The sequence below is a fragment of the Trichosurus vulpecula genome, chromosome 2, assembly GCF_011100635.1.
Source record: "Trichosurus vulpecula isolate mTriVul1 chromosome 2, mTriVul1.pri, whole genome shotgun sequence".
NCBI classification, from domain to species: domain Eukaryota; kingdom Metazoa; phylum Chordata; class Mammalia; order Diprotodontia; family Phalangeridae; genus Trichosurus; species Trichosurus vulpecula.
Window position 1 is genome coordinate 309,932,556 of NC_050574.1, and position 24,874 is coordinate 309,957,429.

The window sequence follows — 24,874 nt, forward strand, 5'->3', positions numbered from 1 at the left end:
AACTCAGGTGATAGACTAGGAATGGATTAGAGACTTGTGAGACATCTGCTTAGAAATTATAATTGAAACCCATGGGCATTGATAAGTTCACTGAGTGTGAGATATAGATAAAACAGAGAAGAGGGCCTGGGACAGATCCTTGGAGTATATTCCTAGTGATATTGTGGCTGTGATATTGATGATGATTAAGCTAAGGAGACTGAGAAGGAGCAAACAGGTATGAGAAGAACTACGATAGAGTAGCATCATAAAAATATAAGGAGGAAAGATTAGCCAGAAGGAGAATATTGAAGTGTCAAATGTTGCAGGAGTATTAAGAAGAATGAGTATTTGAGGAAAAAACAATCCATTAGATTTTACAATTAAGGGATTATTGGTAACTTTGGAGAAAGCAACCTTAGCTGAAGGCTGGATCAGAAGCCATATTACACAGTGTTTAAAAGAGAATTACAGGAAAAGTAGAGAAAATGAGCTTCTTTTCAATGAAGTTGTCTGAGAAAGCAAGAAGAGACATAAGTGGTGATGATGACAGGATATAGGGAATTTTGTTTTTAAGAAGAAAACCAAGTTACTAATATCAGAAATAAAAAGGGTAAATAAAAAACCGTTGAAGATGAAATTAAAGCAATTAGGGCTATTTTGCCTAACTACATGCCAATAAAACTGGCAGTCTAAATTAAATGGATAAATATTTACGAACATATAAATTACTTAGAATAACAGAAGAGGAAATAAAATACTTAAAGAACCCTACCTTTAAAAAAAAAGAAAGAAATTGAACAAGGTATAAATAATCTCCCTAAGGGGAAAAAACAGGACTAGATGGATTTGCATGTAAGTTCTATCAAATGTTTAAATAACAATAAATTCTAATATCATATAAATTATTTGGAAAAAAATCAAGAAAGATAGCGTCCTACCAAATTACTTCTATGACACAAATACAGAGCAAAAATAGAGAAAAAAAACTATATACCAATTTCTCTAATGAATATAGATGCAAAAATTTTAAATAAAATACTAGCAATGAAACTACAGCAGTATGTCACAAAAAATCATACCCTATGACCAGGTTTTAATTTATACCAGAAACGCAGGGCTGGTTCTATATTAGGAAAAATAAAAGTATAATTGACAATATCAATAAAGATGACAAAAATGGTACATGTAGAAAAAAGCTTTTGACAAAGTAAAATACCTATTCCTATTTAAAAAAAACTCTAGAATAAGCATAAGGATGAATGAAGATTTAATTAAAATGACGAGTAGTAGCTATCTAATACCAAGAGCAAGTATTATATGTAATGAGGATAAACTAGAAGTCTTCCAAATAAGGGTGAAAAAAGGTGTCTATTATCACCATTATTATTCAAAATTGTGTTAGGAATGCTAGATATAGCAAGAAGAAAAGAAGAAAAATTAAAGGAATGAGAATAAGCAATGAGGAAAGATAACTATTACTCTTTGCACATGATGTAATGACATACTTGGAAAACTCTAGAGAATCAACTAAAAAAAACTAATTGAAACAATTAATAAATTTAGCACAGTTGCAGAACATAAAATAAACTCAAGTCATCAGCACTTCTACATGTTGCCACAAACACACACAGACACACAGACACAGACACACACAGACACACACACACACACACACAAAACAGCAGGAAGAGATATAAAGAGAACTTCCATTTAAAATAACTTTGTTGTCTAGTCCTTTCCATCATGTCTGACCTTTCATGACCCCATTTGTGGTATTCTTGGAAAAGATACTGGAGTAGTTTGACATTTCCTTCTCTTGTGGATCCAGTGTCTTCATTTTGTCAGGCAATCAAAGGAAGTATTTGGTGCTGGCTTTGAACTCAGGGCTTTCTGGCTCCTGGCTTAGTGCCCTATACATGGAGCTATCAGCTGCCTCAAAATAACTGTAGAGAGTATAAAATACTTGGGAATCCATCTGCCAAGACATACATAGGAATCCCATTAACAGAAGTACACACACACACACACACACACACACACACACACACACAAATATAAGAACTTTTCACACAAAGATAAGTCTAAAATATTGGAGAAATGTTAATTGCTCGTAGGCAATTACCATACCAATTAAGCTACCAAATTACTATTTTTTAAAACTAGAAGAAAATAATAACAACTAGTCTGGAGGGACAAAATGTTCAAGAATAAATATTTAGGAAATCAATGGGGGAAAAATGAAGATAGGCAGCCTAAATTAAAACAACCCTAAGGTATCACCTCACACCTATCAGATTGGTTAATTTAAGGGGAGATGGAAAAATAGGTACATTAATTCATTGATGGTGGCACTGTGAACTGATCTAGCGATTCTGGAGAATAACTGGGAACTATGCTATAAAACTGCATATTATTTGACCCAGCAATACTTCTACTAGATCTGTATCCCAAAGAGATAAAAAGGAAAAGAAAAAGATCTATATGCACAAAAATATTTATAGCAGCTCTTTTTGTAATGACAAAGAATTGGAAACTGACTGGATGGTCATCAATTGAGGAATGGCTGAATAAGTTAATGAGGTAGTTAATGAGCAAGTTAGTAAGGTAAAAGAATATGATAGAAGACTATTGTGTTATAAGGAAAGATGAAGAGGATGGTGCCAGGAAAAAAAGAAAAAACCTGAAAAGATTTATATGAAACTTATGCAAAGTGAAGTGAGCAGAAACAGGAGGACATTGTATACCATAGCAAAAATATTGTAACAAAAATCAACTATAAAAGACTTAGCTACATGATCAAAAAATGATCCATGACAATTACAGAGGATTCCTGATGAAAAACTGCTATCAACCTCCAGAGAGAGAATGAATAAACTCTGAGTGAATTGATCCAACATTCTGGAGAGCAATTTGGAACTATGCCCAGAGGGCATACTATGCATACCCTTTGATCCAGCAATACCACTTCTGGGTCTATATCCCAAAGAGATGACTAAAAAAGGGGGGGGAAAGGACTCATGTGTATAAAAATATTTATAACAGCTCTTTTTGTGGTGGCAAAGAATCAGAAATTGATGGGATTCCCATTAATTGGGGAATAGTTGAACAAGTTGTTATATATGAATGTATTGGAATACTATTGTACTATAAGAAAGGTGAGCAGAAGGACTTCAGAAAAACCTGGAAAGACCCACATGAACTGATGCTGAATGAAGTGAACAGAATCAAGAGAACACTGTGCACAATAACAGCAACACTGCCGTGACCAAGTTTGTTGGACTTCTCTCTTCTGAGCATTGCAATGATATGAGACAATACTAAAAGGCTCATGATGGAAAATGCTATCTACATCCAGAGGAAAAACTATGGAGTCTGAATGCAGATTGAAGAATACTATTTTCTCTTTTTTGTTGTTTTTTCTTTCTTATTTTTTTCCTTTTGTTCTTATCTTTCTTTCACAACATGATAAATGTGCAAATATACTTAATATGATTGTGCATTTATAATCTATATCAGATTGTTTGCTGTCTTGGGGAGGAGAGTTGAGAGAGGGAGGTAGAAAACTTGTAAATCAAAAATCTTGTAAAAGTAAATGCCGAAAACTATCTTTACATGTAATTGGAAAAAATAAAATGCTATTAAGTAGGGAGAGGTGGGAAAGAAAAATTGGAAGAAGTGACTTAGGATAGAATTTGCTTGTTGGCAGGGAGAAATGCAGTATCACAGTGATTGGACTAATCTTCATGCAAATTCTCCCATCACCCCCTCCCACTTTGGTTTCCTAGATTTCCTTACATATGTTCTTAATATATGATGCTGTAGTACCTTTACATTTATTTACCATTCTTTACTTAGCCATTTTACAATCAATATAAAGTTGCTTTATTTCTAAGTCTTTGCCTCCAGAAAAAAAGTACATCTATGAATATTTTGTTATCTATGGGATATTTTGTCTTCATCCTTGTTGTGGTATAAACCTGTCCGTGGGATCTCTGGGCCAAAGGTCAGAGACATTTTAACCACTTTTAAGTGTAATTCCAAATTACTTTCTTCAGATAGGTCATAGTGAACTGTTCACTTCTCAAATGTAATGGAGGACTTCTCCTGAAGTCCTTGCTTTTGATTGGCAGAAGTAATGAAAACATCACTTGTGCTCCTTGCAGGTCTTCAGTTTCTTCATAAAAAGTCATAATCCTTAATAATCTTTTGTAGACTCCTTATGACAATATCATCTCTGGTCACGTGAATCGCATCTGACACATCTTGAGAGTTTTTCTGTCCTAGTAGATAGAACACTGGATTTGAAGTCTAGAAGTCCCCCACTTGAATTGTGCCTCAGTTTAATCTCTCTTAGTCTCAGTTTCCTTATTTGTAAAATGGAGAAAATTATGACATCTACCTCACTGGACTGTTGAGATTTTATATGTTTGTGTATGTAGTGTGTATATGTATGTATACATACACACATATATGTATGTGTATATATGTGTGTGTGAGAGTGTGGGTGTATAGATATATAGATATAAATTTTAGCTATTGCTACTAGCTATGGCTTGGATATATGCCTTAGAGATCTCTATTGCTGTTACTGTGCAAACATATAACTGTTTCAGTGCCAATTAATAGGGAGTTACCAACCATTTTCTCTCTTTGTCCTCTGATCTTTACTGGATGATCTCTTTCCAGACAGCACCAATAGTTCTACATTTTTACTCCTTGAAGGACAAGTAACTACTTCCTCCTCAGAGTATACAGCTCCCTCCTCTTCAGGGAAAGGTTTAAATACATTTCTTAATTACAATCGATCAGGTATCCTTCTTCCCTTTCATCTTTGTATGACATTTTATTCTACAACCTCCTAACAAAGGTTGTTTCTCTTCTGTCTCTTCAGATTCTTTCCCTTATATATTTTCATATTGGAAACCATCCTTTTATTTGTCTGTTTATTTATTTATTTTAATTTTAGGAAGAATTTATTCTTTCTATTAACCTGGAGAATGGAGAGGCCCCTGTAAAAGAGACATGAACTTGCTCTTCCTCCATTAAGTATTTCCTATTTATCTGCTATACAGCTTTTTTCCTATACTTTGTTTGCACATTGTCACCCTTATTAGATTGACTTCCTTTAGGACTCTGACTGTCTTTGGCCTCTTTTTGTATCATCAGTGCTTAACATAGTTCTTGGCACACAGACAAAAAAATGATTAGCAAATATTGATTGATTGATTAAAGAACCTCTATCATAGAAATGTTAAATGGCTTGTTCATGGTCATACAGCTAATAAGTGCTGCAAATAGCATAAAGGCCCATTTCTTCTGGCTCTAACCCCAATTCCCTGACCATTACTCTCTCCTATGAACTCTCAAAAACTCTCAAAAGCTCACAAAAAAATTAATTACAACATTCGTTTGTGTAGTACTTTTAGTTTTCCAAAGCAAGTTTCTCATATCTCTGAGAGGTGGTTGCTGCTATTATTATCTCTATTTTGCATGTGGAGAAATTGAGGTGCCCAGAAAATTATAATTTCTCCACCAAATCTTTTATAATCAGCATAAAGCCATCTCTCCATCCACAAAATGCCTTCTCTACTTTATTTTCTTATATTACTTCCAAATTCTACTTAGGATCATAGCTTTATATGTATGCTTGTCTTAGTTTCTTCTCTAGAGGGTAAATTTTTTGAAGAAAGGAACCAACTTGTATTCCTCAGTGTCTCCTCCACCTCACTGAGCACAGTGCCTTGCATACAGCAAGTGCTTACTAAATATTTGCTGTTCAACCAATATACAGTAGGACACATAATAAATAAAAGGAAGTCAACTGTCCTGGGAGGAAAAACAAAATTGTCTAGAGCAGCACTTCTCAAATTCTTTTGGTCTCAGGACCACTTTATAATCTGAAAAATTATTAAGGATCCCCCCCCAAAGAAATTTTTATGTGAACTATTTCAACATTTACATATTAGAAATTAAAATGATGTTGATGTGGATGATGGTTTTGATACTGTGTATTCACTGAAATGGGCTTAGGACCCCAGGACTCCTTACTCCACACTTTGAGAACTATTGGTCTTGTCCTGTATAAACCTATAAAATCTTCTCATTTTACAATTTTTATTATAACTAGACAATGGCAGAGAGCATGCACAACCAATAAGTAGAAATCTTAAAGTCAATTCGTCTATCCCTTATAAATGAATTTTAAAGCAAATCTGGACTTTTTTTCATTTAAAAAGGAATCAAAGGCAATATGAATAAATCTCCATTGTGGACATCATAAATTTGCACATAAACTTTATTTTACAGGCAATAGGGGTTGGAAACAAATTGTAAAAGGCAGCATTTTGACTCAATCCCAACTGTTTGAAATATAGAAGTCACTCCAATCATCTTTGACATGCGGGGTATTTAAAAGAGCTGTGTCAGACCGACTATTCCTTGACAAGAAACATATGGCCTTCTTGAAGACATACAATAGGTAAATCCATTGCAGGTCCACATAAACCACATGGTGCCCTGGAAAGGCCTATTCAACACCAGGTATTACACAGGAATATCTTTTGTGTGTCTGTTTTCTTTTTCCTTTAGAGTAAATCATTTAGTTTTTGAAACAGGGAGAAAAAATTTTGCTCAGTTTTTGTTTCATTTCTTTTTATGTCAGGTGTACACATATTGCACACCTGGTCTTAGGATCATGTGAAAGAGCAACCAGTACAAATATAAATATTTGCTATTCTGGCTTTTAAGGAAGAGAGGAAGAAATAGAAAATCTTCCTGTAATACTGTAGCCTCTTTGGCTTCTCTGGGCTGTTTTCTTTCTAATACACAAAGTCAACTGCTGTGCCCAGCTGGTTCATATGTTCTTTGAAGATTCATCATGAAGAATAAACATATTATTAGGTGGTCCAGACTGCCTTCAACAAAACAAATCAGATTTTTTTGTTCCTTTGTGAGTATCAAAGAGTAGTCCCATGCCGTCCCTTGAAAATGTCTTGACACAGGAAGATGAGAGAGAAAAGTAAATAAATACTCCCAGTCTATTTGAATTGGTGGGCTGCTGGTTATATTGTCCCCCAACCCATCCCATGTCCTACTTATCCATCGTTATCATCAACAGAAGAGTTACCCTTTCTTGGGGAAAAAAGATATACCCCATCATCACAATTCCCCCTCAACATTGTTCTTGTTTACTTGGGTCTAGGGATTTTTTGGAGATATCAACATCAGGTTTAAGGGGACACAACTGATCCACAGTATAGAAGAGAAATTTAATTCTTACTAAACAGAGTTTCCATCTGAGATAAAATATCAAATACCAAAATTTGATATTTCTTGCATATGTTGGGAAGGAGCACTTTCAGGAGAAAGAGGTAGAGTTAAGTTGGCTCTTTTTTTTCTAATTCTGATAGAAAGAATGCCATAAATTATTTTAAAATTATATATATTTTAATCAAACCTCTTTATAATTTGGAGTTCTAAAAATACGCATAAAAATTAGGCTAATCTGCTACTTCCCCAAAGTCTCCTGAATGAACCAGAAAATCACATGAGGAAAGAAAAAACAAGGAATGTTATAGTTGGTTGAAACTTGACTTGAATAGAGATTGGAAGTTATTTAAAAAAAATTATGTCCAGCTGATCTACCAGGGAAAACTGGAGAAACATGGTGATTATCACTTAGGTATATTTCCTAAAGAAATTAATGAGAAAACCAGATAGGAAAACTTAGCAGCAGAAAGTCAAACCAAAACATAGAGGCCATGAAGAAGAACACTTAGAAGAATTTGATATTTCTTTTAGTTAATTCTGTAAGTTATACTGTCAGAACAATAAAAATAAGAAGTGTAGTACAGTACAATGAAAAGAGCATTACTGGAATATGAAGAACTCTGGGAATTCATGACTTTAAGCAACTTGCTGGGCCACATCACATTCTATGATCAGGAACAATTAAAACAGGGAGTTCTTTATTGAGTTATAGTTTGTTTAACTTAATACTGTTATGGTAAGGTTATTGTATTTTCTTTTAAGAAGCTAGTTTTGCTAAGAAAAATGGATTACTTATTGAATTTCCTCAGGCACTTGCTTTAAAAAAAAAAGAAACTGTAGGTTTCCATAGGTTACCAGAAATTGCAACCTAATTGAACAAATGTAGTATCTTGGCCAAGAAAAGCCAGATAAATAACAACATCTCCTTGTTTAGAGAAGGAATTCTCATTCTCACTCTATTGTTGAAACTCTTCTTGTGATTTTCATGAAGCTACATTATTTAGGTTTTCTTCGAAGTCCTCTGATGTCTCCTGCACTAACTCCTGAAGTCTTCATTTGGTTGGCTCTGATAGTGTGGAGTCCCCAAGGTTCAGTCTAGGAACCTATTTTCTTTTCTTTCTTCCTTAGAGAAGTAGAATCGTAGGCTTTAGAGCTAGAAAGGGACTTTAGATAATATCTAATCCACATTCCTCACGTTACAGGCAAGAAAATCAAGGACCTGAGAAGCTAAGTCATATGGCCAAGTTCTTAGACATAGGAAATAATGTTCTGCCAACCATTAGCTCTAAGAGGTTGCCTCTAGTCCCATTCACTCAATCAGGTTCAAGTCTTTTTTTAAAGGTGTATACATGACATTTCCTCTTGAATATTCCACTATCACTTAAACTCTAGATTGCTTAATCTGCACTCATTTCCTTCTTTCCGTATCTGACTCTCACTTTCAACATGTCCATTTGAGTTACTGACATTACTCTTCTTCCTGGCTTCTAGAAACACAGGAAAAATGTATAATGCATATAAATAGTCCTCAGCATATTGCCAGCAATGAATGTGTGCCCAAAAAGTGGGACAAAAAATATCAGTAAGGACACCAATCCTATGACCAGAAAAGGAGGTATGTGAGTCATGTGCTGAGAAAGGAACAGACTGAGAAATAAGCTGGTATTAATGAAACATTGATACAATCAAAGAAACATTTCTTTGTCATTAGGTGGTGTCCTCGATGGCAAATTTGTGAAATGTTACGGGCAAGAAAAAATATGGATGGGTTGCTATCCATGATGGTTATACTCACACCTATGAGAGCAAGGGCCAGATAACACATCATAGTACATTTTATCACCCCTTGGGTGTCATTTATGACTTTTCTACCCTTTCTTTTCCACCACAGAATCAATCACTAAGCTCTGAACATTATTCCTTCATTCTTTTATGTATCCCTTCATTCTATTCCCGCTGTCATTCTAATCTAGATCATCATCATTCAAAGCCCTTCATAATCTAGCCCTTCCAACCTTTCCAGTCTCATATATTACTCCCCAAGATGTCTTCTTAGATGTAGTGATACTGGCTTCTTGGCTGTTCCACAAATGAGACACTATCTCTCAGTTCTAGTCATTTTTGCTGGATGTCCTCCATGCCAGAATGCTCTACCACCTTCATTCTAACAAGTGACCTACTTGGCTTAATTTAATTCCCAACTAAAATCCCATCTTCTACAGGAAGCCTTCCTCTTAATAACAGTGTCTTCCCTCTCTTAATTATTCCCTGTTTATCCTCTATATAGCTTGCTTTGATATATATGTTTGCATGTTTTCTCTCCCACTAAATTGTAACCTCTTCAAGGGAAGAGGCTATCTTTTTTCTATCCCCAGCACTTAATACAGGGCCTGGAACATAGTAAGTGCTTAACAAATGTCTGTTGATTGATCATCCCAGAGTAATTTTAGGTAGGAAGCCACTAGTAGCTGTGGGAACCCAGAAAATTTTCATGTAAAAGGTGGTGCTTGACCTCAGGTTTGAAGTAAACCAGGAATTTTAAGAGGTGAGGATGAGATGGAAATACATTCCAGAAATTGGAAACATCTTTTATGCTACTGTCAAAATAATTTTCCCATAGGCATATGTCACTCCCCTGCTCAAAAATGTCATTGGATACCTATTGCCTGCAAAATAAAATAGATACAATTTTAGCTTGTCATTCAAGGCTCTCTACAATCTTACTACAATTTATTTTCCCAAACTTTTTCCCAGTTCCCTGGGCTGTTAATCCATTCCTCTCTGAAATTATCTTTCATCTGCTCTATATACACATTTTTCTCTCTATTTATTTACACATTTTCTCCCCTACTAGAATTTACTTAAAGACAGAGACTGGTTTGTTTGTTTTTGTTTTCTCTTTATAATTTCATGATACCTAGCACCACGGAAGCCCGGAATAATGCTTATCAGCTGAATGACTGATTGATTACCTCCTTTTATTCATTCTCTGTTCCTGTCTAATCAAACTACTCTCACTATCTCTATCTTGCTCTGCACTTTTCACATATTTTCCTCTTGGTTAGAGTGGGGTCTCTGATGATCAACATGTAATTGTCAAAACTTTATACCATCTTAACCAGACCAATCCCAACAGAGCTTCAGAAACAGTTATTAGTGTGTATACACTGAGAGTTAAAGAAGGAAGAGGATCCCAACAGAAAAAGCATCTTTCTGCCAAAGCATTGCACAAAATTGCTAAGCATTCTCCCTCTACACACCTGTTCTAGGATTACTCTTCATATTAAGTCTATAGGCTACTCTTCTCTCCATATAAACCACTGGGTACCTCCTTGAATTCTCTCTCACTTACTTTTTGGGCACAGCTATCTTGTAGCAGTTCCCTGATGCCACTATAGGGCTGAAATTCTTTTATAAATCATCCTTTACAAGCTTGGTACAGACAATATGGAGAGGATGGATGTATTAGGGTGCTGCACTTTGGTCCTACTTACTGAGAAAGTATTTGAAGACCTGAGGTAATGTTAAGAAAAGCTGTTTCTCTTTTCTTCAGGGAACAAAAGGACTCATCAAATGGTCCAGTGTGCAAATTCTTTCTCAACCTATCCTCTCCAAAACTACAGGAATATGAAGATGAATTGAGCAGTTATGGCTACTCTAAAGAGGCATCTGTAGACAATTGCCTCTGCCCTATGCTATCTGGTCACTTGTGTCAGTTTAATATCTGTGGCCATATTACCTCCCTTCTATACATCTACTTGGGAGACTCACAGAAAGCACTTCAGGGACCCTCAAGGGGGTCCCCTGACTGTGTAGTGTGAATCAGTTGTCTAGCCAATCAGGAAAACTACCTCTCACACATGCAGCAGGGAGCAGTTGACAATGATTCAGTTGGTAGCACTAGTAGAGGACCAATTATTTCAAGTTGAGACTTTGTACTCATAACTAAATCCCCTTGCTGGATAATTTTCATAGTGACCCACTATCTTTCTGTAGATGAGCTTCACCTAGAACTATTGAAGACTAAAACTGTTAGAATTCCTCTTTCTAGTGATACAGTGTATTAGTTATTTGTTTCCCTATTTATCTTTAAGCTCAAGAACCTAACATAGTGATGTGGAGGCATAATCATCACACTTACCTTTTTATGGGATGTTAGTGTATGCATGGATTGGGAGCATTTTCTATTCACATGAAAAGTCTGGGGGAGAGATTAACGAAAAAGATAGTTTTCTATAGGCTTAAGGAAGATTGCATTGAGCTATACAATCCAAAGCACCTTTGAAGGAGTCAAGGTCATATGTGCCTTGTATTATGCTAGGTATTGGGAATACAAAGATGGAACAAATCACGATTTCTGTTTCTAATGTGTTTACAATCTGATAGGGGAGCCAAAACAGATATAACTATACCAAAGTTGTGAACTGCTAGGTAGGTGAATAAGTAGAGTTTAAATAGAGAATTCTAGGAGGTTTTTTTTTATATGTACAGATAATATAGCTGGTACATCAAGTAATGTTTCATGGAAAAGATATTGGATTGTAAACGAAGAAAGCCTTCCAACATCTTTATAAATCCCCAGACCAAAATTCCTGTTCCTGGCCACCATTCCCTATATACATTTTCTCCCTCTATTAGAATTCAAATTCACTGAAGGTAACAACTTTTATTTTTATTTGTAACCCCAGTGTTCAACACAGTATCTGGCATATAATAAGCACATAATTATTTTCATTCATTCTTTCACTCATTCATTCATTTCATTGTATTCATCTGCCTCTTCTGGACTTTCTGTGTAAATAGGAAATGTTTTCAATCCATGCATGCTCATGTCTCAAAGGAACATAGGAGGATATACTCAGATCGCTGGCTTAAATTCCACAGGAATTCTAGCTCTGATGGCCTTCATTGACTGTAGGTGAAACTGGTCCACAAAGCAGTATTTTCTCATAGGAAAGTATCCCCCAGCTCGGCTGACTCCCTCTTGGTCATCTTTTTTTCATGGCACCAAAGCCTTGGGCTCTGACTCAGACACTACCATCTCTAATGAAGTTAGAAGAATAAGATCAAAGGAAGAAAGATAGGGAAAAATCTGTGCCAGAGCATACATATAATGTCATTTTTTTTTCTTTCATGCAACTTGTGCTCCTTTTGCAACTGAGAGGCTCACCGAGATTTCAAATAAGGAGGGGGAAGCAATTAATTATTTTTTCTTTGCTAGGATCATCAAAAATGACCAGGCAATGAGGCAATATTTGTTCTCTCCCTCTATATTCCTCTCTTTAGGCCCACAGGAAAACAAAAATAGTCAAGCATATAGACATATATATAGATATGTGTGTCTATATATGTATGTGTATATGTATATACACATATATATATACACATATACAAACATGTGTATATATATGTAAATGGAATATATAATCAATTTTCATTGACCTGAATTAAATGTGGCAGATAATCCACTAAATCTAATTTATATGTATATACTAATTGGAAAGCAATCTAACAAGTATTGTGGGGGAACAGGGGTGGGGGAGTGTTACAGCCATAGTACATCTCATTTTGTTATCTAACCCTTTGGTGAATTTAATGGTAGAAATTTGAGAGCCCTGTAGAAAAGGAAGTTGGCACCAGGACAACCCAATCAGGGAGGTATCTATAGATAGATGGGACCTTGGGATACCGTTTATATTCCTCATCATAGGCTGTTAGACTAATTTATTTATGTATAGGACCAAACCCTGATGATGAGCTCATGCTAATATCTCAGGATGAGAATGTAGGTAAAAGGATTCCAAGTTTCATTTCATGGTGAGGATCTGGGAACCTTCTTAAATTTAACATTTTGTAGAAACAGAGCTTCAAATCAGTTAGCTCAGTTGGCCAACCCCAAATGATAAGGAATATAAGACAAATTCAGGCTTATGCAGTTCTAACCCTAATCAGAAATATTTCAACATGACTTGTAAAGTAATAATATCATAGAACTAGCTCTACGGAGTGTTTTGTTGTTATTGTTGCGGTCATTTTTAGGGCCTTTTATTCCTTATCCAATCTTTAATATATAGAGCATAATACAAAAAAAATTAAGGCTTTTTTAAAGTTACCAAAACATTTAAAATGACATCTCTATTTAAATAAATACACCAAGACTTACTTTTGCCTATTCTTCCAAACTAACATATATATGCATATATACATATATGTGTATATGTATTTACACACATATATACACACATACATATTAAGTATATAGATAATGAGGTAACAGATGGACATAGTAACATGTTTTTAAAGGACAAAACAGTCATGATATCATGAATGTGGTTACTACTTATACAAGTATAGAACAAAACATTCTGATCAGTTCTTGTCCATGCTGTGCAATAGTCTTTTATACACACTATTTTTTTTAATTAACTGTATATTATAATCTGAGCGATACTCATTATTTATCTACCAGACTTTCCTAATCTATTGAAGTTGCAGGCCACTCTTATTTGAGTGTTCCTTAATTGCAGTGTGGAGACCCAATGGAATTTCAGGGCTTGATACCACCAGAATGATGTGATTTTTTTTTAAAATGGTTTATCCTAATATCTGTGCTGAGAGCCTTCTAAATTATACTGAGGAGGTTCATGAAGTAGCTAGTTCTCTATCACTGGAGTTCTTCAAGCAAAATGATGGTTCCTTTTTTGCTAGGTTATAGGAAGGATGCTTTAGGAAGCAGTTGGATTGGATGTTTTATAAGAACCCTTCCAACACTTAAATTGTCTAATGCTATACCCGATCCTAAGGAGATTTTCATTTTATTAGGAAAAATCATGAAAACCAAAAAGCCTTAAAGACCCTTCTCATCAAAAATTAAACTCTAATGATAAAATGTTAATTTAGTCAGAGAGATTCCTTTGGGCAAAAAAAAAATCTTTTCCAGATAGTCTCAAATTACATTATAGCTTATTCTGTTGGTACTATATGCATTATTGTATTAATAACCCAGCTAGCAGCTCCTGTGGGGGCGTAAGATCCCCCCCCCCCGCCACAGCCAGCACCCAGGAGGCTGCCAGGATGCCGGGAAAGCACAGGTTCTTTTTATCTGCTTAAACAAGGAAAGCATGGTGAAAGGGCTGACCAGCTTACTTTAATCCAGCATTCAATTAGCATACAGACAACATTCATTTAGTTCAGGGGAAAATGCCAGCATTCAGTTAGCATTCAGTTAGTTCAGGGGAGCAAAGAGACAAGCATCAAGAGATAGACCAAATACAATTTCATTGACTTACTTCAGGGGAAAAATCCAGCACCCTGAGGTTCAGAATATTCATTTAGTTTTGGGGGAAAGAACCAGCACCCCGAACCTCAAAACCAAAATACAAACAAATTACAAATATCAACAGACAGACCCAATATAATTCATAGTTACCAACATCTGGGCTCGGCCGAGAGCAAGGCCTGGCCCAGAGTCACGCTCCCCACCGCTGCTGTGCCAACCGGAAAAGAAAAGAGAGCTCTTCAAGCTGTCCTCTCCCCTCTTTTAGAGTTTTTGACATCATCAAGCGCTGCCTGAATGACCAGGGCCAATTGGTTCTTGAGTTGGCCCCCAGCATAGACTAGGTTAACATCCAATAGGGCATGGCTCTGGAGTCAACACCTCCCCTCAGCCAGCCCCATGACTCATCACACAGGAAGTTCTCTTCTCCCTGGCATGGTTTCTGGGCTTCCTGCCCCAGAAGAGAAGCCCCCCGCACCCAGCGAGGCTCAATGAGGTAAGCTGAGTCACTCAAAGAAAACAAAGGCCATTCTGGCCACAATTATATATATCAAATACACACATATCATGTAGGTTCAGTGATTTCTAGAGTTAGACAACATTGAGTTCTTGGAAGTTATTTATAGACGTTTCCATTTTTCAAATGTGATATTTTGTCCATTCTTTTTTATTCACATTCCAAAAGTAATATACCTTTTTTTTTCCAGAGAAAAAAATTTCATCCAAATTCTCATATGTTTCTTAAAAGCACTTTCTTCAAAATTGCTACTCACTCTCCTCACCTCAGTTCCCAAGGCTAGTATTTACTCTCTGTGAACTGCTATAATGCTTTATCTGAAAGGGGAATGTCTTGGAACTTTTCTTTAGAGGAATTCTTGGAAAAAGTACTTTTTATGTGTGCTTTCTATATGTCCTTATTTAGTAATAGCACAACTGTTATCTATAAAATGAATGAGTAAATAACTTCCAGGATATGGCCCCTTTAGCCACATTAGTTACATATGAAGATTACATTAACTTTATTGCTAACTGTATCATAATGACTCACTAGTCAAGAGTGTGACAGTTGCTTTTTCGTAAATAAGTCAAATTTCAATGACAATTATAACATACAATGTCCACAAGAAATGGACATAATCGTTCTCCTCTACTTTCCTCTTCCAGAAATATCTGGACTTTCATAATGGACTTTTACTACCTGGGTGTACAATTTGTGTTCTAATCCTCTAATCCAACTTTTTTTTTAAGTGATAAGGTAGGGCATTTCACTTCCAGTGGAAATGTAGTAGAATAATTCTCATCTTAACCTGCTGGAACAAATCACCCAGACATGCAGAGAAAATCAAGCCCTGAATATTTATTTAATACTTTTCTGCATTTCAAAATAGGATGAAAGTTTCACAAATTGGGGGTGGTAGGGAGAGATCTTGGTGCTGGGACTTAGTGCAAAAACAGTACCATTATGACTTGAATAGTAATATTGTTGTCCTTGGAGTAAATTACCACCCCAACCTTCCATTTAGAAATTGGAAATTTAGCTTCATATCACCCACCCAAGATTTCATAGCAGGAATTTTTATAATAGTAGCAACATTGCCAGAAATTTCAGCTTGTGGTCAGAAACAATCAGTAACAACTGGCAGAGTCAAGAAATGTGGATACCAGGGAGACTGAGATAACAGTGGGCTTTGGCTACAGGGAAATTTTATACCAGAGGTGTTTGGGCAAGGCTAGATATAGATATCAAAATGCTAAAGGCTAGGTAGTTTGTCTAGACAGCTACAGCTGGCTCATGCAAGCTCTTGATTTAGAGTTCCCTTGCTTTCATTGAGAGGCTCTGAGGGGTAGAATCAGTTAACAATTTGGGGCCTAACTGGTCCTACATCCTGATTTTAAGGGAATACTGATAACCTGGAGCACATAAGAAAGTGTAATGAACAATTTGCTTGAAGTAAACTAGAACAGAGTAGTCTGAGGAGATGCCCAGAAAGGAAAGAAATATTTTAACTGTAAGCAGCAGGTATTACCTTGCAGCAAATTTTGGCTAAGAGTTTGCTCTTTTGTTTATTTTGTTTTACTTTTCCCAACAGAAAAGGGAGACTGGATGATTCTTAAAAGATCAAACACTTTTCTTCCCTCAGAGGCATCCTTTTTCCCCTGCTTCTTGCTTCAAAATGAGAAATTTGCCTGAATGTTTGCTACTAACTCCTAAAACCATGGGCTTCCTACCTAGGCTTTAGTCAAGGGACAAATTGGTCCTCATTTGTGTGAGTCTTTCCCTCTGAAGTTTTTTTTTGAGTATTATAAGCAAATGTTATTAACAAAAAATCATAAGGTGGCTTTCTCCAGTACTTAGCACAGTGCCTTGCACATAATAGATATTTAATAAAGACTCAATGAATTGACTTGATTTTCTTCTCTCCTGTATCTTATGGAGCCACCAGGACATGATGTGATTCTGATGATCAGGATAGAGTTCTAAGCCCCTGATCAATTTCCATTCTCTGCATTTCCAGAGAGTGTCTGGTGTCTTCCATTGGATCTCCATGGCTTAGAATTAACATACACCTATACCACAAATTGGTTAAAATCTATCATAAATTTTGTGTCAAGGTAAAATACTGTCAAAGATATGAATTAAACTAGATATTACAAACAGCCATAAAAAACAAAGGGAGGCAAAATGCAGGTATTTTGCTGGAAGACAGAGGAGCAAAGAGGAAAGAATAAATTGAAACACTTAAGTGGTCCTTCAGTTTCTTAAAGAGGGGCAGTTCAGTCACCTCTTAGCCATTCAGCTATGGATTAACCATTTCTATACTGACATCTTCATATCTATTCAAAATTAATCATCTGGATATCTTGCTTTCTCTATCAGAGAACCCTACCATTTACTTTTCTCCAAAAGACAAAGCAAAATGCTCCCAACCTCTCATTGTTGTCATTCACTTCATTGTAATCATTTACTGGGCAGGGAGAGAATGCTATCTCCCTACTACAAAATCTAGAACTCACAGTCTAAATATTCAGTTGCATCTGTCTTCAAGGGAAGAATTAGTAGCAATCTATCAAAGTAGTTGAGAGGTAGATTTTACAAAATATTAGGAAAGACTTACTGAAAATTAAGAATAGTAGACAAAGGAGTAGTGTCCTCATAGACTAAAGGCTGCTTCCCATTACTAGAGGTGGTTAATCAGAAACTGAATAGCCAATCAATGATGCTATAGAAGGAATAATTCCTTTATATGACAGATTGATTGGATGACCTTTAAGGTCCTCAAGATTCTATGAAATTCTTAAAGGAAAAAAATTCTTTACGATGAGTTTGAAAGTCTCAATTTCTCTATGAAAGCTTGCTTTAAACAATCTATCCTGGCTAGGCATTGCACTATTTCCTCCCAGGAGATTATCCACTAAATTCATGACATTAGTGAGAGACTGGAACTCACAAGGATGTAAAGAAGGAAAAAAAACACACAAAACAAAATAAAACCTGCAAACCCCTAGCAAATTGATAGATGGAAACTCTGGTATCTGGCTTATTTCTTAGTGCCTGAGACTCTTACTGAAGAAGTCAAGAGACACCACTATAATTAATGAGAAATGAGAGGTTGCACCAGACTCCTAATGCGGTTGAGTCCTGACTGAAGAGAGTTCAGATTAAACCCATCAATCATATTTTCCAGTGGCGGTATTGAGCTGCCAAGCATTGTTTTATGTCAATCCATGTCAACCTCTCTGGGTTGCCATCATCTAATTAATAAGATTGATTTCCAGACAGATTGTTTCAATAGAGGGTCTCGTGGATGGAAAGTCACACAATTGCAGTATACTATTACAAACTGAGGGAGAATTGTAAACTCCAAATAGTAAAGGTGAAGTTTGTCTTAAACACTTCCACCTTTCTTTTTGACTCCTACCACATCTCAGCATTCACTTCCTTTTAAGGTCTTCATTGCTGTCAAGATATTCCCATACTGTCTAAGGCCCCCACTCAAAACTGCTCTTATTAGATGGCATCCAACATTTTCAATTGATCCCATTTCTATCCTTCTGACCCATTAAAAATAACCATTCCTTTGTTGTCATGATCTCAACTAGCTGATGTAGAGCGAATGAATCTCATTAACAAATTTACATTAATATGTCAACAATTAATAACAGTTTGATGTTACTCCTCCCCATCAGGCCATGTTCCCTTTCCAAAGGAGGAAATGCAAGGAGGAATCTGAGAAAGCAAACTACCGATGCACAAATTAGGCAGCCAGAATAATTGAGAAGGAGGAATAGGAAAACAACAATAATCCTCACAATTTCCCAATTTCTTTTTTCAATCTAATGCTACCTGCAGATTGAAATGAAAACAGAGAGAGCCAGAATTCTAAGACAAGGTCATTTTACTGTTGCAGTTGAACTATATGTCACAAAAGAAAAAAGAACTAGAGAGCCAGGCAAGACCTCTTTGTCACAGAAGTAGAACTATAGAGATCTATTGTTCCTGAGTGATTTTCCTTGTGTGTGTCCTTCTGTACTTGTATTCATCCTTTGGGAAGTTTTATGTGTCAAAGGAGAAGACTTATATACTAGTTTTTCCTACATCCTAACAGAGATCCTATACATAAAAAATATTACAGATGTTGGTGATGATGACTGTGCTAACAGGCCAATGACGGCTTCATCCTCAACATCAAGAGCCCTTGACAATTACCTTGGGTACGCCTGTGTTAGATAGAGGTCATGGGACTTAGTATCCCTAGTGCAATGGTCTCACCCCTGCTCAAGAAGTTCCAGTGAGTCCATCTTACTTCTTGGATAATAATAATAGCTGATATTTACATGGAATTTGACAAATATTATTTTTGTCCCCACAAAATATCTGAGAGGTAGGTGCTATTTCTATACCCCTTATATAGATGAGGATTCTGAAGGAGAGTTCACATGACTTGCACATGATCACAAGGGTTTGAGTCCAAATTTGAACTCATCTTCCTGTCTCCATGTCCAGCACTATCCACTATACCACTTCAGTAGACGAAACATTGATTCCCCTGTTTGCCGTGTAAAGCCCTTCATATTCTAACTCTGATGTATCCTTTAAAGTTGTTGTTTGGGGGGGGGTATTTTGTTTTGTTATTGCATAATCTTCATTCACTATTCAAATCAAACCAGCTTGTTTTTAATCCTCAATACCTAACACTGAATTTCCCATTGCAGTATCTTTGCATAGTTTATCCTCTATGCATAGAATCCACTTACTCTTCCCCTCCCCCTCAATAGTCTCCCTTAAGGAGTAGCTCAATTTGGCCCTCCTTTAAGGTGTCAATCCTGATCCCAACAGCTATTAGTATGCTCACCATCCTGCTTCCAAACTATTTTGTACTTGCCACGCACATTTATTTACTTGGATAAATTACCTTTCCCCCAATAACACCTAAGCTTCTTGAGGAAATATATCATTCCTTTGTCTCTGTAGCCCCAAACACTATGTCTTGTGCATAAAAGGTAATTCATAAATGCTTACTGGATGAATGATTGATGAGCACTCTTTAAGGACAGGAATCATAAAAATAACCTACATGTAGAAGAGATAACATATTAAACTACATTATACAAGCACACATGGAAACTTAAGGAAATAACATTCAAGGATAGGCACTCAGGAACACAAGAGCCCTGGAGTTCTACTTGCCCATCATCAAGAAGTCTCACCTGGATCTTTTGGTCTTAATTACCTTAATACAATCAATTCTGCAACAGCATTAAAAATAGTCATTCATTCCAAATACTAGCCATGAGGTACATCAATCTTTTGAAATTCGGCAGCCCCATTCTCTTCCAGAATATTACAAATACTGCTCCAGGAGGGGATTCTGGATTAAAACATACCATCAATTCCAGAAGGCAAAATCAGGACTTTTAAGCAGGTGGCCAATTGATGACTTAGCTGCTTGAATCCTACTTAATAAATGGAGAGATATAGAGGTATACACTAAAGGTGATCTTTCACAAAATTTCCCAGCTCATATAGAGATCTATGTTTGAAAATGACTTTTATAAACTGAGGATATAATCCATAACAATGACCTTAGGGACACATACACATGAGTAATCACAAAAATAAATGTATTTAGATTAAAAATGTATTGCTGTTCAGTCCCGTCCCACTCTTTGTGACCCTATTTGGGGTTTTCTTGGCAAAAGATATTGTGGTAGCTTGCCATTTTCCTCACAGTAAGTATCTGAGGTATGATTTTAATTCAAGTCTTCCTGACTAGGCCTGGCACTTAATCCACTGCACTGCTTAGTTGAGGGGAAGAGGAATGAATAGTGAAAAAGTAAAAGAAAGCATCAGCTACTTAGTCTTTCTTCAAAATTCTCCTTAAGTACTACCTTCTACATAAAGCCTCTCCTGATTGCCTCTGGTTAGTTGTCCCTTCCTTAGCAAAACTACAGTATATGTATGTGCATATATATAATATACATATATACACATATAATTGTATATTCACATTTTTTCACCCAGTAAAATGTAAACTCCTTGAGGACAAGGACTATTTCACTTATTTCTATATAGCTGTAGTAATTAACACAGTTTATATACGCAGCAGGCACTTAATAAGTGCTATTGATTGATTTCCAAAGGTCTGACTCCCTAGCTGCCCCTAAAAAATGTGTATCTCTCCATTGAATTCTATCAGGATCATTTACTTGACACAATATCTTTCATTCTAAAGGTCCTAAACCAAGCAATTTTGAGAAAAGAGATACAGAAGAGAACAATATCAGGGTATTGAGAGAGAAATTCCATATATATCTTCCCAAAACCCTTCTATCATCCTTTGGTCAATCAGCTTGTGAGCAATTATTCTTTCTCTTCCTAACATCTCTATGCCCTGATCCTTAGCACCAACTAAGAGGTGAGCTGAGTCTGCTTGCCCCAGGGCAAATCAATTAACCTCTCTCTACCTCAATTTCCTCAACTGCAAAATGGGGGTAATAATAGCATCTACATTGCAGATAGATTTAAGTTGTTGGGAGAATCAAATAAAATAGTATTTGCAAAGTTCACAATGTCTGGCATATAGTAGGCCCTTAATAAATTCTTGTTCTTTGCCCCCATCTAATCAAAACTGACATCTTCCCCTCATTTTCTATTTTTGAAAAAGAGGTAATCTACTTAATGAAGGCTACATCTGGTAGTTATATATCTTATCATATCCCCTTTGTCCTCTCGGAACCACATTGATCTACTTCCGTGGATTTCTGATTTCTCCCTCTCTATTCATTCTTTTCATTCTACTTACAAACATGTTCAAAAATCCCATATCCAAAAGAATGAACAAATAAACATACAAATAGATAGATGATAGATGGATAGATAGGCAGAAATAATTTTAAAAACAGTTTGATCCTACTCATTCAGTCTATCTATTCCTTTCTTCACTTCCATGGTCAGACTTCTCAAAATCAATCAATAAGCACTCTTTAAGCACCTACAATGCTCATTCACTGTGTTAATCACTACAGTTTCATAGAAATAAGTGACATAGTCCTTTCCCTCCAGGAGTTTTCATTCTAATGGATGAGACAAAATATGAATATATAATTATAGATAGAATATATATATATATATATATATATATATATATTTAAATGAGTACCTTGTAGTTTTGAAAAAGAAGGAACTACCAGCTAGAGGGAGTCTGGTAGAGGTTCATGTAGGTGGTACTTGAGGTGAATTTTGAAGAAAAGATAGTAAGTAGTTTATATATATATATTTTGAAGACTTTACAAGTTTACTGGCAAACAACCAACAAGGTGTTTGTTTAGCCTTTAAAAATGGCCTAATAATGAAATGGTTGGTCTAGCTCTTTCAACCATTTTGACACAACAGCCAGTTGACTATTTACTATTATCTGTAATACTGGGCAAAAACAAACAAATATTCCATCATTTCTGGGGTTCATTCAGTCTTTGTGTTTCACTAGAAAGAGCCTGAGCAAATACTGACACACTAACATCCGTAACAATCCAGTAAGACTGTCACAGTGTGCCATCTTTCTAAGTCTAACTTAACAATAAACTTGTTAAGGTGATGTTAGGCCAATAGAAAATGAAAAAAGTAGATAGAATTAATTTCTAGATCACACCTTCATTATTGTGTCACTGGTATCTTATAAAAATATGCATGAAAAAGAAAAATATCCTGCTGGTAAGAAAAGGGTAAATCCAAAAACCTTGAACCAACATTATCTAACCACTATACCACCATTCATTTCAGCAGGACAGGGGTGGGGGGAAGGAATCTGCCAGGGAGAAGAAATTGTTTTGCAATATGGGTACTCAAGATAGACATGGTTCCAAAGACATCCTCTGAAAGTGAGGGAGGCCTGATGATTAATATTCGGTCTCACACTTGCTTCTCTTACTGAAAAGGAAAGGGTAATACTCTGCCTTTTGTCATCTACATGTGCTTCTGACATTCTGAGAACTCAACTGTAGAAAGTTCATTCCTGAAAAGTGGGCAAGGTACTAAATGAGCCTCCTTTTCACTGTCTACCCTCAGTCTTACAAAACTTAAGAGGGTCTCTCTTGCTACAACATTTTCCTCTAAAAGTCCTAAGACTGAGCACTCTCTGCAGGATGGAAGTTTGTGTGGAGTTTGTGTATATAACTTAATGCTTGTGTGAGGAATGCTCCCCATAGTGGTGATCTCCATCAAGATGAGGTTTTCCGGCTTGGTATGGGCTTTCTGCTGTTTGACAAAACTGTCTTCAGATACCTGGAATTTAGCTATTCAAATATCCCATACATCCTTAGTCAAGGTCCACATCTCATTTGCCTTAGGGATGCTATCCAAAACATGACTTAATAATCATTTGGTAAGTTCCATGTAGTAAGGACTAGACATTAGGGTAAATGTTTCCTCCTTTCTCTCTTGATCTTGTATCTCCCACAATTTTTCAACATCCATCATTCAGGAGGAATCTCTCAACATTTGTCTTTGTTTTTGGTTCATTCTCAGCCAAAGAGGTACTTCCACAGGTAAACAAGGATTAAAAGGTCTCAGATCTCCCCCAATGAGGTACATCTTGTCCAGGCTGAAATTGGGAATGGTGATGACCAGTTCCTTTTCAGCCAAATCCATGGTACCTGCCCAGTACACTCCAGATTGCCCCATGATTACTAAGTCAGAGCCCCTGGGTCAGAGCTGCTGCTCTAAGTAGTTTATACTTACTTCTTCCACTTTCTCACTATTCAGTCATTCCTCTCACCCTAAGTATTTAATTTTTGTTCCACCACTTTACTAACACTGTTCTCTCCAGGGACATCAATGTCTTCCTTTCACCAAACACAGTGTTTCTAACTTGGTATTGGGAGATATAATGAACCTTAGAGGTCATCTAGTCAAATGATGTCATTTTGATTCAGATATATAATACTAAGGACCAAAAAGAAAAGATGACTTCTCCAAAATTATATAATTAGCAACAGTACTGGGATTTTAATTCAGCCTCCTTCACATTTAGATAGCATCTGATTTGTTTCCAGGTCTACCACCACCACCACCACTCTACAAGATCCCCACTGTAGCACCACCAAGTCTTTCTTAATTTTCTTCTGCCTGGGATCCTGTGATATGCTCTCCTATCTCTTTTTCTTGCCTGGCTCTTCTTATTTCTTCTTGTTCTCTGGGAATATGGGTGTGCATAGACTCCATCTCTGGCTTTATTTTTGTTCCTTCTAAATACTTTTATTTTAACAAGTTCCCACAATTACTATCAAATCCATAAAGATAAATTCTATGAAGATAACTGTTAAGCCTTCATCTTTTGTCTCAAACACTTGTATGTCTTAATTATAAATTTCTGACTATCTGGTGAACATCTATACTAATGTTTCAATGAAAACTCAAACTCAATAGATCTAAAGCTGAGCTCTTCATCTATTCCTGAAAATTTCCTCTTTTCATTTCCTTATTTCTATAAATGACATAACTATTCTCCAAAAATAGAATCCATAAAATCATCTTTGACCCATTTCCCTCCTTCATGCACATTGCCTAACACATAGTTGGCATTTAATAAATGTTAGTTGCTTGCCTTCTCAAGGAGGGTGGGTGGGGAGGGAAGAAGGGAGAGAATTTGGAACTCAAAGTTCTAAAAACAAATGTTAAAAAATTGTTTTTGTATGCAACTGGGAAATAAGATATACAGTCAATGGGGTATAGAAATATATCTTGCCCTACAAGAAAGTAAGGGGAAAGGTAATGGAGGGGGGAGTGGGGTGATAGAAGGGAGGGCAGGCTGGGGAAAAGGGCAATCAGAATACATGACATCTTGGGGC

General features: G+C 36.2%; 2 pseudogenes; both read right to left on the reverse strand.

Moving 5' to 3' along the window:
• The window catches only part of LOC118837079, a 28,203-nt pseudogene extending 5,619 nt beyond the window's left edge, over positions 1-22,584 (reverse strand).
• A 562-nt stretch (positions 22,585-23,146) lies between these two features.
• Positions 23,147-23,708, reverse strand: LOC118837080 (annotated as a pseudogene).
• Positions 23,709-24,874: the final 1,166 nt, after the last annotated feature.